The following is a 19,970-nucleotide window of genomic DNA, read 5'->3' as shown; positions in this document are numbered from 1 at the left end:
GGAAGCAAAGGATGGGTTCCCTGGAGAGAATAAGTTTTTTTTAAAAAAATATAGATTTAATACCTAGTAGAAAGAGCCTATCTGTTATGGTGAGGCAAGGCTATTCCCAGTTCCCTCTTTCAAACCTAATATATGTGAAAGCTGTCTTCACGACAAGGAATGGCAACCTCCACTGCAAAAACACGGCTGTCATTACCCAGGAATCGATATATTTTTCTAAACTGAATATATCATTATCAATTGATTTTCCTGTTTCCTCTTAGCACTCCAGAGTCCTGGATAGCAGGGGAAAGCTTTAATTTGATATGAGGGATTTGGACAGGTAAATAAGTTATTGTAAACTAATTCCACCTTGCAATGAGCTTCTCTCCAACAACGCAACGGGTCTCTCTCAGAGCCTCTCTCCACCGAGCTTTCCCAGCTGCCACTGACGGAGACACACGCGAGCCATATCAAATAGCCATTTTCAAGCTGAAGGTGGCAAAAATATTATTTTTTCCAAGGAGAGAGCGTTCCCTTTACGATTAAGAAATAACCTCTGTGGGGAAGCGAAGGAAGCCAAGGTCACCATTTAATTCTGACACAGAGCCAAAGTTGTGAGTACATTTCCTCGACCAGGCCGATGTGAAGCGTGCAGATATATTGATCGCTTTGGCCACAAAGTATCGACAGTACTGGTGATAATAAACGATCGATGTATTTCTGGGAAAGATCCTTGGCAGATATGTGTTGGTGAAGAGAGAGGTCTGGGAGACAGCAGTCAGATGGTTTTTAGATCCTTGAGAATTTTATTCATTCATTCATTCCATAAGTATTTGTTGAGTGTCTGCTGTGTGTCAGGCAATGTTCTAGGCACTGCGGATACAAAAGTGAACAAAAGAGAAAGAAAAAAAAATTCCTGCCCTAACGGAGCTCATCTTCTAGTGGTGGGAAACGTAGAATAAACAATAAGCTTGAGAAATAAGTACAAATTGTACAGTATATTAAAAGGTAGGCAGTGGTATGCATTAGAGAAGACAGAGCAGAAGATGAATGTCAGGGGACTGAGCTCATGTGAAGGGGATGAGGGACTGGGCCATGTGGGAATCTGGGGTTGAGCATTTGGCAGTGAGAAGAGCCAGTGCAAATGTCCTGGGAGGGTGGGGGTGGAGGGAGCATAACTGTCATGTTCCTGGGCCAGCAAGGAGCCCACTGTGGCTGGACAGGGAGAGTCTAGAAGGACATTCAGCTGGAGAGGTGAATATCTAGATCATGTAGGGCCTTGCAGGCCACTGTAAAGGCTGCTAACTGAGAGCCCAAGATGCTGGCGACCCAGCTCTAGAAGGAGCTCTCATTCTCTGGAGACAGACCTCCCAGGTCTGTCAGCTTAATCTGCTTGCCATCCCTTCCACCCAGATTGCTCAGCACTCCAGGCTGTGTGAGATGAACAGGGCAAAGGCCAGGCTGGGGCTTGAAGGGGCAGTGGAAGGAGATGAACCACCAGGGCTGCCCAGCTTGCTCTGATGACAGTGGCCTTGTTTTTCCTCCTCTGTGGTCCCCAGAGGCCACTTCTAGAGGAGGTAACTGAACCAAAGTCCTGAACGAAAATACACTATACATGAGGCTGAGTTCTTTCGGACTTTTCCCTAATGTGCTTATGGAGAGATCCTGACATGAGCTGACACGTTAGACATGACAGTTTGTGCTGGATGTCTTGCCCAGGTCTGTTTTCCATGCTGTGTGTCCCCTGATCTGCACGGAGGGCATCACTGAAGCTCGGAGACCCTGGAGACTCCTGGTTAGGTGCAGGCGGTATAGACACCAGGAGACTGGGGAATGGTGTGGGGTTGGGTCTTTATTCCCCTACTTGCCTCCCTCCTTGCAGTGACTTCACAGGCTGGCCGTGACCCCACTGAAGGTCATGGGTGAGGCTGGGGTGCGGTGGGCCCCACAGAGCATCCTCTTTGTGCCTTAGCTTCTAGCTGGAAACTGCCCCACCCTGTCATGCACTGGGGATGGCCATAACGTGGTCTCTGTACCCCAAGCTCCCATCTTATGAGCAGCCCTGTCTGATTCTCTTCCAACTGCACATTTCAATTGTGCCAATTTCCTATTAAGACCCCAGATGGTACGTTCTCGGGGGCATCAGAGAGCAGGGCTGTGGAATCAGGGATCTGGCGGAATCCCAACCTGCCCCTTAGTTTTGTGACATGGGCTAAGGTATTTAATATCTAGGAACCTTCCTTCTCACTCTTGGAACTAGAGAAACAGATGCAAAATTAGTGGCAGAGGGATCACTGTCCCAGCATTTCCACCACCGACTGCACTACCCTGGGCAAGGAGCACCTCCTGGCTGACATCTTTGTCCCTTGCCCCGCCCCCCCCCCCCCCCCCAACCAGAAACTGCTCCCTCAAGGGGTTTCTAGCTGCTCTCAGCTCCTGTCTGGCATTAGTTGATGTCCTGGTGATTTCACTTATCTCCTCTTGCACTTCTATCTACCCAACATCTGCTCCTTGCAGTCAAACCCAGGGCACCCGGAGAACAGACATTATCTTAATATTTGAATCTCTGACCACAGCGCCCATCAAGAATGGACCCAGGAGGGACGCCTGGGTGGCTCAGTTGGTTAAGTGTCTGCCTTTGGCTCAGGTCATGATCCCAGGTCCTGGGATCGAGTCCCGCATCGGGCTCCTTGCTCAGTGGGGAGTCTGCTTCTCTGTCTCTCCCCTGGCTGGTGTTTTCTCTCTCTCTCTTTCTCTCTCACTTGCTCATTCTCTCTGTCTTTCTCTCAAATAAATAAATAAAATCTTAAAAAAAACCCAAAAGAACAAATCCAGGAAACAACAGGGAGACAGGCATGGTTTTCCATCTCCAGGGGAGGCCTTGACTTTGACATCTGTGGTCAAACTGACCCCTTCTCTTCCACTCACTTCATCATCAAAGGGCAGCTTCCAGGGCCAAGGAAAATGCAATTAAAAAGCCAAGGGATGGGGTGCCTGGGTGGCTCAGAGGGTTAAGCCTCTGCCTTCAGCTCAGGTTGTGATCTCGGGGTCCTGGGATCAAGCCCCACATCAGGCTCTCTGCTAGGCAGGGAGCATGCTTTCCCCTCTCTCTCTGCCAGCCTGCTTGTGATCTTTCTCTCTCTCTCTCTGTCAAATAATAAATAAAATCTTTAAAAATAAATAAACAAAAAGCCAAGGGATGAGGGATGTTTTACTTTCATTTAAAAAATACCGTGGGTGGTTAGTCAACGCCTGTGAAAGGGGTCTTACACCGTCCACCCACCTTGTCAAGGCACTTAAGAGATGCTAATTGGGTCTGGCAGGGCATAAAAAGGGCCAATATGAAATTCCCTCCAATGGGGTCTTTGGGTTAAATAACTGCGAATGATGGGAGATCTTTAAAAATTAAACCTAAAGAAATGTTTGCGGCCATTCTCACTCTAAGTCTATAAATAAAGATGGCTCCTGCCAGGAACCAAATTGATAGCCACGAGAATTACAAATAAGGGCCCCAGGAATTTTTTTTTTAACTTTCCTATAAAAAATACCACTTATTTGTGGAGCATAACAAATAGCATGGAGGACAAGGGGAGTTAGAGAGGAGAAGGGAGTTGAGGGAAATTGGAAGGGGAAGTGAACCATAAGAGACTATGGACTCTGAAAGACAATCTGAGGGTTTTGAAGGGGCGGGGGGTGGGAGTTTGGGGGAACCAGGTGGTGGGTATTGGAGAGGGCACGGATTGCATGGAGCACTGGGTGTGGTACAAAAAAAATGAATACTGTTATGCTGAAAATAAATTTAAAAAATTAAAAAAAAAAAGATACCAATTTTTGGAGAGAAACTGCCCTTAAGAGAGGATAAACCAATTAGGGAGTCTCCCATCTGATGCAGGATCAGAGTCTAGCCCTGCCCAGGTCTTGACCAGACTACCCAAGTACTGCCCCACGCCCAGGCAGCTCGCCAGCCCTCAGCCAACCAGGAAGCAATGATTCTCTCTTCCTCGGAAGGAAAAAACAAAGCCACTAGAGGCTGCAAACTGTGGAAGAAAACCAGCTCCCACCTTCCCGTCAGCCCAGGCTCAGGACCCTGTGGCTCCCCTGGCACTGGGGCTCACAGACCTGCTCTGATTGTATCCAGCAAGGGTGAACTCTCATTCACATTCTCTTAAGAAGAGGGAAAAAACAACCCATCCATTAATAACATCCACCAGGGGTTCACCAAAGCCTGCAGGCATCCTGCCAACCCCAAAATAAACACTCTCAAAAGGTTTATCCATCAGGTTGGCGACAGTTCACGGGCTGAGGGGTCCGGAAGGCCCCGCTCTTCAAGAAGAGAACAGACGCACGGAGATGGAGTGCTTTGCGAGAACCCACCCAACACAGTGCGGAGGTTTCTTCTTTCCATTAAGGAGCCAGGACTGGCCACTGATGAGATCCATTACTTATTTCCAAAGCTAGGGAGGCACTGGCTGGCCAGCCTTCGTGCAGGCTTATGTTCTTCAAAGAGAGGATCTGCAGAGGCCGTGACTCCTGACTGAGATGGAATAACGAAATTTTCATAATGTTTGAAGTTTACAAAGCCTTGCTCATGCCCATTTCCTGATTTAATTTTGCTCAGAAATTTATGAGTGGATCACTGTTATTATTCCTATTCTATAGATGGAAAAATAAGAATGGCGCAAAGTTACCCGGCAAATACAGAAGGGAGGGAAATGGAATTGGAACTCTAGGTTTGCAACTTCCATCCCTTGCTTTGTTCCAAATTCATCCACGGCCTTGTCTCCAGGGCCCTGATGGATGGTAAGATCGGAGCTGTCCTGTGTTCACTCTGTACTCCCCACCCCCGGGCTGGATAAAAATATAGGTGTCTGAGGGTATCCTCATCCCGGTCTGGTCTTGGTGAGCCCAAACCAACCTTACGACCCGAATGGATGCTGCCCCCCACCCCCTCGCCCTCTTCTCCGCAGCCCCTGCGGTGGTCAGCTTCCCAAGTGGCCCCCTCCCACAACCAAGAAGTCACAGATTGGCCCCCACGCCTACCACGAAACCTCTCTCAACACTAAGGCGGCACACCAGGCTCTCCGTTACTATTAACTCAGGGTTTCTCCAACTTTTTTTATTCTCACTGTCCCCAACAAGAGAAAAATTCCTTTCAATCCATCTAAATTCTTTCTAACAAGTGTCATTCAACTCTGAAAGGGTAAGATTTTGTCGGGGAGGGTGGAAATGTGGAGGGCATAAGGCATTGTAGTATCTGCGAGTTTTTGTGCCTCCCTCCCCCCTTCACTCCTGAACTCGATTTACAACCCTCACCCCTCACCCTGGCCCCTGGCATGCATTCACTGACTTTTTCCAGACCTGCTGCTTCTGGACCCTTTCCTCAGGACCCAGCACTGACACTTCCTCAGCCTTTATAAACCCAGTTCCTCCTTCTCTCTCTTGCTCCCTGTCCCCAGCACTGTCCTTAATGGCGTCCTGTTCTCTATCATCTCCCTCCTACAGCCGGGCCCAGGCCTCCCCACCTCTCATGGGCTCACAGCAACAGCCCCCGAGTGGCCCTGCTGTCACCACGGGGATTGTGCTCAACCTAAGAATAGTCACGGCATTTCTGCCCCAAATCCCTCCATGGCAGGAGCCCCGGGGAGCCCAGGCGCTGTCCAGCCTCCCCCGCCAGGGCTACCCGCCCCACGGACATCCCCAGCTCTCCTTCTATGACCACACACCTGTCTTCCTCCCTGGATCTCCTCCCGCGTGCCTTCACTCTGTCTCCTACTGAAAACTTCTCTTCAGAGTATAGACACTCTGAAGGAAAACTGCTGGAGAGTATCAAGTGCATGCATGTCACCCAAAGACGTTTCTTGCTGGCCCATCTTCAGGTCCTTCTTGGCTGGTCTGGGCAAGGAGAATGAGCAGAGAAGGAAAATGGGGTGTCCACACACAGACTTATTAGATCCCAAATTGTGTCTTGATAGGGCTCTGCCAGACACAAGGATTGAAAAAGTTCAGGAAAAAAAAAATTTTTTTTTCGAATCAACCCCCTCCCCCACATACCCACCCCTCATTGTCTTGTTACACAGCAGACCTCTCAGCAACCGCATTATGGGACTGGTCTTACTCGCCCCACCACTCAGCGCCAGCCTGCATAGTCCCCTCCACCCCAGTTAGGACACATGTGCTTATCACTGGAACCGGAGCCGGCATGACCCTTTCATTTTCTGGACACCACAAACTGAGGAGGGAGGTGGCAATGCCAGAGGACCCTCCCCACCCCCCAAGCCTGACTTGCTGCATTTAAGATGTCGGTGGAGTATGTAGCACCTGGCACGTAGTAGATGCTCAGTAAGGCTCTGTTGAAGGAAGGAAAATGCCTACCAGACTCAACTCATTTTCTACAATTTTGCTTCACACATCTGGAAGTTCACACCATGGTTTCATGACTGGAATACAAACCAGCTAGGAAAAAAAAAAAGCAGACATTGCTTCCAGATTTCATTCTTATGAACAGGCCTGCATCTTCCCTTTAAATTGCAATAATTCCTTCCCAGATGTTGCTTCTCCTTCAGACCCATAAATTGAAGCTTTTCATGATGACGCCTCCCATTTGCCTGGTGCCATGGGCTCTCTGGAGTGCTCGCACATCTTCTCCCCTTCATTAGACCGCCACGCGGACCCCAGGAGAAGCAGGACAGGCACTGACATCTCTAATTCACTGACAAGGGAGGCCAGCTGCCAATACCTCCAAGTGGACTGCGGTGTGAATGGGTTCCCCTCTCCTGCCTGCTGCTGCGAGGTCAGAAGTACTCTCTTTTCCAGCAACCCCCAGGTCTCCGTGTGGGGTGGGACATCCACAGAGGCTCACCCGCTCCATGGTGGCCTCAGTGATGCTGCCCACTTCAAACTCTGACTCAGAAGTGAGGAGGTCTCTTCCCTTGGTTCTCCCTGACATGCCTGTGAGGCTGTACCATTTCAATAAGGCCTGTCTAGAATCTTGGAGTAAAACAGAACGGTTGTCCAACTGGTGGGTGGCAGCTGTGGACAGAGGAAGTTGGACGTGGCCAGATATGTTGGCTTCCCAGCTGTCTCCAGGATGGTCTATGGCCCCGGGCAGGTTTGTTCCAGTTCCGCGGGGTGGCCCTCGTGTTAGCATCAATCACAGAGCAAGTCACACTCAGGCAAGAGCCCACCTCAAGTCTGGACCCCACAGGCAGAGCCCGAGAGAGTGGAGCTTCCCCTTTTCTTTCCACCTTCCCTGATCTCCGTTCTTGGGAGGCCTGTCTCGCTCCTGGTGACTGGCCCTAAGGCTGTTGGTTTTAGTTCTTCAGGTGAGGGAGAGACTTTGACCTGCACCCTAAGACCTCAAGTAGCCAACCACAATAGAAAACACCTGAGTCCTCTATATGGCCCACAGCTGTGCACGTCAGGGGGCAGGAGACATTTGTGGGGACAGGAGATGCAGCCACCACACCTGTTCACTGGACCTGGTGGCTGCTAGTGCCCAGGGGTCCCACAGCATCCTGTCCTCTGGACACCTCCTGCCCACAACTTTAGAGAGAAATGATGGGCAAAAGTGAGTCCACAGCATAAAACATGTTGGGCTTTCAGACTCAGTGTGTTTCTGGCCTGCTCAGGGAGACACAGAGAGATCTGACATGCCCTTCACCCAACTCGGAATCCCCACGGCCTGCGTGGCCCGGCCAGAGCCGCCTTTCGGATTTATATCCTCATCCTTGTCGCAGAGGTTCAGGGGCTGGCCTGCCTGTGTGTGTGGTCGAGAGCGTGTAGGAAGGGCACTCAGCACAGCCCGTGGCACCGGTGATGGGAGGCTACAACCGTTAGAGAGCCATGTCTGCTAACTAAAGCTCACAAGGGGTGCTCCTAAGATCCACATGGTGCCACAGGGAGGGCTGGGACTCGCACGAGGTGGTGCTTTCTTTCTCGGCTCCTCCCTACAGAAGCAAGCACACGGGGACAAATGCACGTTTCCTGGGAGGTGGTGGAAGCAGTGGGCTGACCCTGGGTACAGGACACCAGGGTCCAGCTGACACTGGTCGGCTGCCACTCCTGTCCCAGCACGCCCCCAGCTATGCTCCTGAATGTCCTCTGAGAGGGCAGCTTCAGCCTCTCCCCCCACCTCCACCCAGCAACTGGTATACCAGACTCCAGGCCTGAGAGAAGACGCTACTAAGGCTCCCGTTCCCTCGCTCCACCTGGGTTCCGAACCCAAGCCGACAGGGCCAGCATCTGAAAACCATCGCTTCCTTGCCCAGTGAAAAGCTGTTTTATTTGAGTTGAGATTTGAGGCTGTTTCTATACTCTCAGAGAAAAAAAAAATTGTGAAAGAAAAGCCTTTGGAGATTACAGTACTTTTTACCCAGATATGATGAGTTATCCATTTAAAAATAAACCACAGACAGGCATGTTTCTCCGTACCCAGGCAGAAAGCAGTCATTACCAGGAATTTCTCTAAGTTCTCTGCTTTTCTTGGCCAATATAGAAACAGCCTAGGAACTGAAAATAGAATTAGGAGCTAATTCTGTTTTCCTGATCTCTACCAACGTGTATAGGCAAGTGGCTTGATTGTATCATGGCTTTACGTTCCATCCGAAAATAATAATTAATAATAATAATAATAATAATAATAATAATAAACATGGAGGCATGGCTCACCAGCATCGCCGAACTGCTGCGATGTAAACCAGCGACTGAGGAGCCAGGCCAGAGCCCAGAGCAGTGGATACAAGTGCCCAGAGTCTCTGAGCTGCGGCCTGGCAAGGCTGGATGTCCAGGTACAGGCAAGAAACCAAAGGCAGGCGCCGGTGAGTGACAAGCTCAAGGTCACACAGCTAATCAGCAGGAGAGGGAGGACAGAGGTGCTGGTTTCCAAACTTCCCCGCTGACCTCTTTCTCCCCCTAGTCTCTCTGCGGTTGAACTGGACATGAAGATTCCAGGAAAGTCCCCTAGAAAGGTTAAACAACTTATCAAACCCAGTCTTCCTTCCTGTGGAATGTCCCTGTTTTCCTCTCTCCTCTCCAGCTAGCAGTAAATCAAATAGTCCTTGCTGCATTACTTTTCAAGCTCTATGTTTCTAAATCCAAAGACATCTATAAATAATACATACTCATTTATATGTACATTTAAAAGATTTAAAAAAAGCCATAACAAAGATACCTATAGATTCTTCTGCATACTAATGGCCTATTTAAGACACAGTGGGAGCAAATGGCCAGGAGCACAGGTAACCACAGACATGAACTTCCCTCCACTGTATCGGGGCTGCACCCCAGAGCAGGGAGCCTCCATTCGGAGCACTCCATTCACTGCTTCTCTCCCACGGTCACATTTAGCCATCTGCTTCTTCTTTTATATGTGGGACTGTGTATTTTTTCCCCTCTTCAGTTTTATATGAAACATTTAGCAATGAAGTAGCAAATAAAAATACTACATATCATCTAGAATTCATATAAAATTGTAGTTGGCTTGAACGCATCTAAAGGTTGATAAAAAGAAACACATAGATGCTTCTTAAAGGCTTATTTATATTTTATTACACATTACACACATCACACTCCATTGAGAAAATTTAGAAGTTGATGTGGTTCGCTCTGTCACAAGTTGGCATGGCGAAGATTACCGCGTCTAGAGAACATTCTTCCTTTGGAACACAATGCACTTGCTTGCCGTTACCCCAGTAGACAAAAATGGAGCAAATAATCCAACAGCGCGCACTTAGTCTTTGGAAGGGAGGGTTTCTGTACTTCCCCCACCCACCGAGTGTGCACTCTTGGCCTCGGCTAGCGACCCCATCCCCCACCCAGCTGATCCTCACGCCAAAGTGAGCATGTGGCTGGGGCACCATTGCCTCTCAGACAGACGCTCAGGTCAGCTAGAAGCTGGCAGAGTTGGCACCCAACCATCACACACCCACACGAGTAAATACAGGATGTCACAAGGCTGCAGACGCTAAGGGCTAAGTTAACAAGACTCCTGGGACTGAAGGCAGTCAGAGGAGGGAGGGCTCCCAGCTGCAGGATGGCTCTATATCAGGGTGAACTCTGGGTCCTGGAGGATGAGAGAACCTGCAGGGTCAGCATGGAGACCAGAAGGTTGATGGGTGCCTTGGGGATATCAACGCCCCTCCCCCTCCACCCCGCCCTCCCAGAGAGAGAGAGGCAGGAGATGGAAAGTGTCAGCAGGTGACCTCCAGGCTGGGGAAGGGGCAGGGCATGGACAGCCTCTGGTACTGCGGGGGGGGGGGGGGCTCTTTTCTGCACCTCAATATTGCCGGCGCCAGCAGCCTCAGCACCTCTCTGTTGCTTGGCCTCTGGGAACAACCCCCCTTCTGCATAACAGGGAGATACACACTGCTTGCCACAGTAGGAGACCTTGAGTTTGCTCATCCCCACAGCACATGCCATGTCCAATGTGTTTGTAGCGGGATCATCTGCTATCTGTCGGCCGTGCAGCAACCATGTATGAAAAATAACACTGAGGAGCAAATTAAGTGATCTGAGAGCAGCCCTTTTGGATGAGGAAGGGCTGCTGTTGACAAATCTATGAAAATTATACATAAATTATCTAAAAGCACACAGACACATGTTCAGAATGAGGACCTTGATTACGGACATTTTAAATACAACTTGGATGAAATCATCTTGTCTCCTTTGAATGGAGGAATAATAACCGAGAGAAGGGGTGGGAGAAATCAGTTATAACCATCACCTTCCTGACAAAAAAAAAAAAAAAAATTAAGAGTTTTCACTTTTCAGGATGAGGATGCCTTAACACACCGAGACGTCTGGGTGTTGCCCTACAAAATGTGTTCTAGAACAGAGGGATCCAGAGAAGCCCCAGGGTGGCCTTACAATGGGAAGAAGAAAGTAGGGAGGCCAGAGGTGCCTCTTCCTTTGCAGTAGGACCCAGACAAGGACTTAAGGCAACTGGTTTATTTGGGGAGTGATTTCAGAAAGCTAAGGGAGTAGGAAGTCAAACAGGTAAGTGAAGAAAGCCAACACAGATTGCCCTAAAGAAGCAGGTCACCGCTGTGGGCACTGAGGCCAATCTTACTGGGGACCTCTGGGGGACAGAGAGGGCCATGTCTCAGAGGCATTCCTTACATCCTGGGGGGGGAGGCAGCTGGAGCATGTCCCATCAACTCCCCTTTCTCCTAGGCTTAGAGCTGCTGCCAGAGAGGGAACCCTCCTGGCATTTTTAGGTCTGCCCTAAGGGGTCAGCAGAGGCTCTGGGGGCACAGGATTGGGGAGGATCCTGGGACAGTACATTTCCAGCATGTGCAAACACACTAGGTTGGAAAATCATAACCTCTGATTACTTGGATGGATTCAATTTGCCACTTTCAAAAGTCTAACAAAAACAGACTACCCCCCTCCCGTGTAATCACTGAATAATATTATAATCATTTTGCGTGAAAATTGCATTATTTCCCCGATGGAAGCATGGGCTTTCTACCTCTCAGGGCTTCACCTGCCACATTACTTTTCGAAGTATGAAGTAGCAGGTTCCAGTTACCTGAAAAAAATTTTAAAACAATGACAGCACAATACATAGTGTGATCCAGATGGAAAGAATCCACATTTTCCAGGACGGGCACCTTGATTTGTGGCTATAACTGTTAAACACATTTCAGGTAATACAGTGATAATGGGCATTAATAGTAGCAAGAGTGCTGATGGGCTGGAATATAATTATTTGATTGTAGTACTATTTCCTTTTGTGGAGCACAGTGCATATTTCCAAACGACTCTATGCTCATTAAAAGACACAAAAGCCCAGCGGCGGGTTGGCAGGAAGATGGCCGGAAGGGGGTTGCAGTTCCTGGTACTTGGGAAGTGGGGAAAGATGGGGGCCAGGGTTCTTGGTGGGCCCGGGAGCCCCAGCATCATTGTCTGTGATCCGGCTCCTTCTGGGACCTTTGCCTACATTTGCAGACATCGGCCGCTGAACACCCCTGAGGAATGCCTGTATGTACGAGGTAGTAAGCTGATAGGTTTTAAAGGACAATTTGGTAAATTAAAAAATGTTTGTTTATGCCCAAATACATGACCCTCTTTCCCTTCACCTCCCATTAGCCCTCAGAAAAAGGGGCTTGCCTTAGATTCAATATAACCAATAGGCTGATTGATACGTTCTTTATCAAGAAAAGGACATCTCACAGTGCACTCTTTCGCCTAATTTAGCAAAAACAGATACGTAATTATTATTGGGATTATGACTTCGCAATTTTAGCTTTTGGATGTTGTTGGAAACAAGACCGCAATGTCACTTCAGAAAGACACCCGACAATGTGCAATTGCTGCAAGAGACGGTGAACATTCACCTGTGAGGCCAACAGAAACAACGCCACAATGTCACAACTGATAGGATCTGGGACTGGTGGCTGGGGACAAAATTGTAAAGGAAGGCGTAGTCCCCAGATTCAAAAAGTAGCTTCTCCTGAAAACCGGGACGCAAGCAAGAATCAGGAGCTCTGGAAAACTGTCAGAGGACTCCAAAGAAACTGCTCTAGTGGGGCTGGCTCAGTCTCGTAAGACTTGTGACTCTTGATCTCAGGGTTCTGAGTTCAAGCCCCGCGTTGGCATGGAACCTACTTAACAAACAAAACTGCTCTAGTGCTAGAAAGTACACTGGGAACAGAACAGTCGCTGGAGTTGAAACTGCACAAGACAGACTTAAATGATGACTTGCGGAATCTATCAGTCGTATTTTGAAGTTAGTATGTTACAGATTTTGTCATTTAAAAAATGTGTAGCTAAAGCAATTCATTGTGTATTTTAAGTAAGTGGTAAGTTATCTATACTGCAACACTATACTCTGTATCTGTGTATCATACTCTAGATGTGTACATCTATATTCCAAAAAATTAATATATTCAGGTTGCCTAAGAAAGTTTTTTCAGAGACTTTTTTTTTTTTTTTTTTTTTTTTTTGGAAAAGTGGAGAATAGCTTGTATTTGGGTGGAAAGTTAGTTTCGTTAGCACTGAAGCAGGATGGTCACCGTCCTGGCAAAGACCTAATTTAATCTACAAATCAAAGCCATCAGGGACGCTAGATGATTTTCAGTTCAACAATTCCTTCATTGTACGGACGCAAAAACAGAAGCCAGAGAACTCTCTATCCTACCAAGGAATCCTTAAATGAAAGAGTGAAACATACAAGAAAATCTAGAAAATCTGAACATGGCTCCTCCCGTGGATACCCCACGTGGCAGTGGTTGGGCGTAAAGCTCTTCATCTGTCAAGTGGGGGTACTCTGGGGCTAACCTCCAAGATTTACCTGTAGTGGGTTGCTCCAGCCCACGACCTCTAGTAGGTAGCTTGCTTGCCTTCTCTTCAGGAGCTTTTCCCTCTGGATCACACACCAGCTTGCATTTCCGAAGCCTGCCAGAACACTACCACTGCTTAAGAAAAATGAAGACGCATTTGTTGAAAAGCCTATCTAAATATGAAAGTGTATGTCTGGTCTTCTTTTCAAGCAGGAGGAATCTGCTGAAAGGAGCCGGGCAGGAGTGGTCTTCTGGTCCTACCGCTGTCTGTCATCCTGCACATCCAGCACATCTTCATTTAAGGATTTCCTGAGAGGCAAAATCTCTTCTCTCCTCGGGCCTGGAGTATCCCTTGCACTGGCAATCCTCAGGCTCCCACTGTTCATGCCTATCAGTGCTGGGCAGGGGTTGCCCCCTGGACCTCCCATCCTGATGGGAGGAGGGGCTGCTGTTACTAGAAGGTAAGCAAGCCTGATCTGCGCTGGCTCACCACGCAGCTCTTGGGGCTGAGACCCACATTAAATTTTATGAGTCACGCAGACCCACTTCTCCCCCCAGCAAAGCTGGAGGAGGAAGGGTGCCTATGATGATGGGGTGTGGTATCCTGATGGAGAAGTTACAAAAGGTTCCTGGGGTCCTCTGAAAACCCCAGGCAGCAAAGAACAATTCTCAGTTCCCAGAAGCATGCTTCTCTCAAGTGTTTGTCTTTCGATGGGGCATTTCAGCCACAAAGTGCCTAAAAATTAACAGCTCCATGAGAACTCATAATCAGGAAGGATTAAGCTGGCTACGTCAAGGCCACACTCCACAGAGCTGCAGGCGTGGGATTCCTAGAGAAGCTGCAGGAAGCTCTGAGACATATGAATTATGAATTGAGACCTTGCAGGTGCTCAAGTGTGGTTCCAGAGCCCAGATTTAAAGGTGAGGTGGGAAGAACCACACCTCATGCTTGTCTATGAGCCCAGTCTCGGTCAATCCTGGCTCCCCCAAGTACTAGTCATATGATGTCGAGCCAGCCTCATGACTCCTCTGCCTCAGTCTCCTCAGCTGTAAAATGGGGTAACAAGAGCACTTCTGCCATATGGCTGTTGGGAGAGCAAACGAGGTCATTCAATAAAGTACTTAGAAACGTGCCTAACACATAGTAAATGTTCGTGATTTTTGTTTGATCTCGTCTGCCACCAGAATGATCTGCCTAAGACACAAATCTGGTTTGCTCTCATTTGGAATCCTTCAGTGGCCTCCCACTGAATAGCTAAAATCCAAAACACTTGGCACGGTTTCTATGGCCAGGACCCTATTCTAGTGATTTCTGCCTTTATTGCCCACAGCGCCTTCACCCTGACCTGGAAACATCTTCATGCTTTTCCACAGGTGCTGTCTCCACCTGTCCTGTCTGTCCCTCATCTTCTGCTTGGCCAGCTCCACTGTGTGTGCCTAAGCGCCCATCCTCGGAGCAGTCACCACATGTGTGCATTTACTGAGGCACCTTGGACTCTATTCACATTTTGGACCAGATAATTCTTTGTGGAAGGAGCTGTCCTGTGCAATGTAGGATGGTTGGCAGTATTCCTGGGCTCTACCCACTAGATGCCAGTAGCATCCCTCTCTCCCTTACCCCCACGTTGTGACAAGAATAACTCCAGACATGGCCTCCCATCCCCAAGGTAGAAAAGGGGACAGAGTTACCCCTGGTTGATAACTGCTGCACTAGACTATAAGCCCTTCGGACCCCTAGGCTATAACTTACTCATTTCTGTATCACTGGGGCCTGGTCCAATAGTTGGCAAATAGTAAGCGCTCAATAAATGCCCAATGAAAAAGAAAGAAGGAAATAAAATGAATTTATGCTCATAACATGGTAAATAACTGTCCCCCTCCCCCACCCAGGATGAGATAGGCATGTGGGATCAAACAATGAATAAATGAACAAGACAGCGTTTGATAAGCCACTAAACACACAGCATGAGTATTGAACAAACAAGCACCTCTCATTGTTTCAATATCTTAAAGAAAAATGTCAAGCCCCTATCGCCTCCCGGTTTCCCCGCTCTCTGTCCTATTCAGCTGCTCTGCATCCCAGAGAAACTTCTGCAGGAGTTTCCTGGGCTTTCTGTCTGCTTCCTCACCTGCCATTCCCTCCTGAGCCCATTGCTCTGTCTCCAATTCTCTTGCTAAGGGCACCAACACATCTCCCTGTTGCTAAATCCGGTAGAATGTGTCCACTCTCCATCATATTTTCTCTCTCAAAAGCCTTCAACCCTGATGACCACTGTCGGGAGGAGGGCTGATAGTTGGATATTTAGTAACTGCCGAGGCATGGGCACCCCCCCAGCACAGCACACGTACTGACTGGTCATGATGGCCATGGGGTATCAGTGGCCGGCTCCACCACGATGTGCGTACAGGCTGAACTGAGAAGCCTTGCTTGAAACACTCCCTTAGCTCCCGAGCCACAGCAGTTTCCCCTTTCCCCTCTCCCTCTGGCTATTAAGTATCAGAGTTCCTTGAAGATTTTTCCTAAGCTTCCTTCTTTTTACTTGATTCTCTCCCCCCGCCCCCCGATAATCTAAGCCCTGCTCAAGGCTTCAGGTACCCTCTCACGCTGACGACTCCCGAAAGCATATGACTTGCAGTCCCCACCTTTCCTCTGGGCTCCAGATCTGTACATATCCTTTGCTTACCTGACATCTCTAATTTGATGTTTCAAAGGCAACTCCTTCCTCTGACCAAAACAAAATACAAAACCAAGCACAACAAAAAAACCCAGAGACTTCCCCAGCGCCACAGATCTCAGTAGACAGCATCTCTAACCATCTCATTGTACGGACTCCACAGCTAGCCATCCCGCAGGCTCTCTCCCTCCCTAACTACCTTTCAGCACTCCTTCTGAAAGATTTTTTAGGTCCATCTACTTCTCTTTACCTCCATTACCACTTTCCTCTCTTGCAACAGGCCTTTTACTTGGTCTCCCTGAATAGTCACTTGTTGTTTTCTAATCTGTTCTCATGTTGCAGCCAGAAAGATTTTTCACAAAATGCAAATATGATTCTTTTTCTCCCCTGCTTTAAGACTTCTTCATTAAGTATCAGATAGACTGCAGCTCCAGTATGGTCCCAAGGCTGTGCATGGACTGGATACTGCCTCATCTTACCTCTCCCCTCTGTTCTCCTCTATACAACCACACTAGCTGCCTTTAAGTTTCTGGAATGTTCCATACTCCTGCCATAGGGCCTTTCTATGTGCTGTTTTCTCTCTCTCTTCATCTGGTTATGCTGATTCAAAGTCCAAATCAAGCATTAAGCCTCCCTAGACCTGAGACTATATCTCATCCCTGTTTGTGGAGCTATGAGAATGTATCTTTCCTTCAAGCACCAGTGTTCATAACTTATGTTTGTGATTATATGAATAATTTCTTTCTTCTTAGCTGAGTTTAAGTTCCAATAAGTAGAGACTCTGTCCACTTTTGTTTACCTCTGTGTTTCTAGCCCAGGGGTTGGCAAACAATGGTCTTTGGGCCAAATCCAGCCCCTTACCTGTTTCTGTCAATAAAGTTTTATTGGAACAAAGCTACACCCGCGCATTTATGTATTGTTTATGGTTGCTTTCACCCTACAAGAGTTGGGTAGTTGCGACAAAGACAATACGGCTCTCAAAGCCTAAAATATTTACTCTACAGAAAACGTCTGCCAGCCCCTGTTCTAGTCAGAACACCAGCACCTAGCAGAAAGCAGACATTCAATACAAATTTGTTAAATGAATGAGTAAACGGGCAAGCTGAAAAAATGAGCTTCTGATATATGCTTTGGTGTCTGCCGAGTGAGTGTCTCAAATCAGCCCTCTCCAGGGCAATGCTGGCCACCTGCAGACCTGCGTTGGAGCCAGGGGGCCTCTCATTCTCTTCTTTAGGAGCAGGATTTCTTAAATTTTCTTTGGATTCCCTGTCAACAGGTCACTCTAGGCAAGGAGGGGGACTTATCATCTGACTACAGGGCCTTTGCTCTTAGTGCTTCAAACCTGAGAAACCCTCATTGGCTATCCTACACCAGCCAGACCCCGCCACAATCCTATGACAACCCTAAAGGAAGAAGAGGGAATTCCAGAGACACTCCCACCTCAGGGACACTGTGGAGACCCTGCGTGGGGAAGAAGCCCAGAACCACACCAAAACCCCTAGAGAGAGAAAACCAAAGCACAGAAGCAAAAGAGAGAACTGAGAACTCCTGGCTCTGTCTCTTCCTAGCCCAAACCTCCAGAACGCTGCAGCTCAAGGCTACCACTACCCACAGGAGAAGATGGACTTAGTCACTCTGGTCCCCAAAGGCCTGGCCATTCTTTATTCAGAGCCCATTTTGAGTTCAGCCTCTGGTCACACATCCTATAGTGGTCCCTGGTGTTTGCACAAGAGTCCCCGCCTCCACACCCTGCACGATCTCAGAGCGGGGCCTGCTTTATGTTTTCCTTGCCTATCACCACCCCTTCCAGCTCCAACCCCTGGATCAGGAAGGCACAGAGTAATGCACACAGGAGGGTCTCAGCAAACACCTAGGAAAGGAAAACTGCTCCAAACTGCACTGCCTCTGACACCTGAGAAGCTGATCTCCGCCACCCAGCTCCCTTTTGCCTGGGCCTGCTTCTTCTGTGGCACACCTGACCTAGAGTGACCCTGCCTCCCTCCTCCCTCCGCTCAGCGGCGTCCCAGCAGGGCCCTGTCAGCACATTTCAAACCAGCCTGGGTGCACCCACAGTCCAGGCCTATAGGCTGATTGGCAGGGATCTTCTGGAGCTGCCATCCTGGTAAAACCTCAAAGCCAAAAAGTAGCCACCTTTTTTTCCTTTTTTTTTTTTTTTTTTGATGGAAGAAGACTCTAGAATTTTAATACTCATAAATAAGTTGTACCAAATTCCCCAAGCAGCAATAAAGCTGGATTCAGGCTAAAGTGTTAAATGTGGCAGGAACAAAAAAATGCAATGTGAGCATTTACACCAAAGCTCAAATAGCCAGAAACCCACAGAGTTGGTGCGGGAGAATGTTTCCGGCTCTTCGCTCATGGGTGCTAGACGCATGCATCACGTGGCTTTACTAGAGAGAGAGTCTCACATTTAGTTCTCAGATGTTTTGTTAAGATCCACAGAAAAGAGAACGAATACTCCTAAGCAAAGCTCAAAGCACTGCTCCAAATGTTCTAGAACATCCTCTTCCACCTGCATCTTCCAGGGATCCTGGCACGGCTCCATGAACACCCGGGCACTAAAGGGACCCCACTGGGGGTTCTGTGGAGGCAGCCGCCTCTCAGTCCTGCCCCTGCCACTGGCCCACTGCATCCAGGGCTCAGGGCTCAAAGTCTTCTCTGCCTTGGTTTTCTCCATTTACAGACATGAAGAGGACGCTGGTTCCTGTCATCCATCATGCAGGAATTTGCTCTGAAAAGGAGTCCTTTGAAACAGGCTTGGTGGCTGTATGAGTCTGTTAGGGCTGTCATAACAAAATACCACAGACTGGGGGGCTTACACAACCGAAATTCACTTTCTCACAGTTCTGGAGGCTGGAAGTCCAAAATCAACATGTGGGCAGCTCTGGTTTCTCTAGGGGCCTCCTGGCTTAGCTTGCAGATGGCTGCCTTCTCTCTGTGTCCTCACACAGCCTCTCCTTTATGTGTCCACAACCCTGGTGGGTCTCTGTGGGTCTCCTTGTCCTCTTTTTGTAAGGACACCACATGACCTCACTTAACCTCAATTACTTCTTTAATGTCTATCTCCAAATACTGTCTGTCACATTCTGAGGTACTGGAAGTTAGGGCTTCAACAGAGCCGTTTTGGGGGGTACACAATTCAGTGTAGAACAGTGGCCAACAAATGGGCCAACAGTTTGTGTCACCTTGTTCTAGCAGAATTAAGGAAAGTGGGACCCCCTCCCACTTCTGCTGACACTTCACTGAACGGCACACTGGTCTGCCTTCAGAGAAACTTTTGAGCAGAAAGGTGAATAAAATTCTTAACCAAAATAACTCCTGTTAATGGGATTTCCCCTTATTTATCTTTTTTTAACAAAGACCTCACCAAAACCAGACAAATTAATGATGACGATAGCAGACAAACCAACCACCAACCATACGAAGCAAAGCCACAAACACGCTTAACTTAAACTAGCTTGAGGTTGACAAAAATGTCACTCTGAACTACAACACCCAGCATTTATAAAACCTACTCGTTAATGTTTCTAGAGAGTGTTGTCAGTCAGTCACAAGAGACCACAGACTCTCTATCAACGGTCCGGTTTCACATGCAAACCAAAACTTTTCCACCAATTATTTAAGAGACGAAAATTAGACAAAACTGCTACCAAAAGGAGCCTGACCCGAGAAGAGGGAAGAGGCTGGCCTGGAGGCATCACCGGGGGGTCTTCTTTTATTCACTGTGAATTTGTCTCCAGAGACCCCAAACCAATCGAACACAGGGTGTGGGCACGAGGAAAAAATAAATGTGCCTCTGCCTTCCATTTCTACAATGGTCAGACTCAGTGTAAAATCCTTAAATGTCCTGGGGTTGCGGTGCCAGGTGCTGAGTAGGGCGCACTGGCCATTCATCCACCTTCCACACCGGGCCCTCGGCAAGCCATCTGGTGGGCAGTGGGCACCCGGAAATACTGGTTGTGCGGAATTAAAAAAACGTTCATTGCAGAAGAGATGTGGGCAAGGGGAAGACTGC

The 19,970-nt window shown here is 48.4% G+C and overlaps 1 protein-coding gene across 3 annotated transcripts in view; it reads right to left on the bottom strand.

Moving 5' to 3' along the window:
• Window positions 1-19,970, bottom strand: part of KLHL29 (kelch like family member 29) — a 302,879-nt gene that overhangs the window by 218,574 nt on the left and 64,335 nt on the right. The window lies entirely within an intron of this gene.

The sequence above is a fragment of the Lutra lutra genome, chromosome 9 (assembly GCF_902655055.1).
Source record: "Lutra lutra chromosome 9, mLutLut1.2, whole genome shotgun sequence".
NCBI lineage: Eukaryota > Metazoa > Chordata > Mammalia > Carnivora > Mustelidae > Lutra > Lutra lutra.
The sequence above is the reverse complement of the archived record's forward strand: the minus strand, read 5'-3'. Positions and strand labels throughout refer to the sequence as shown.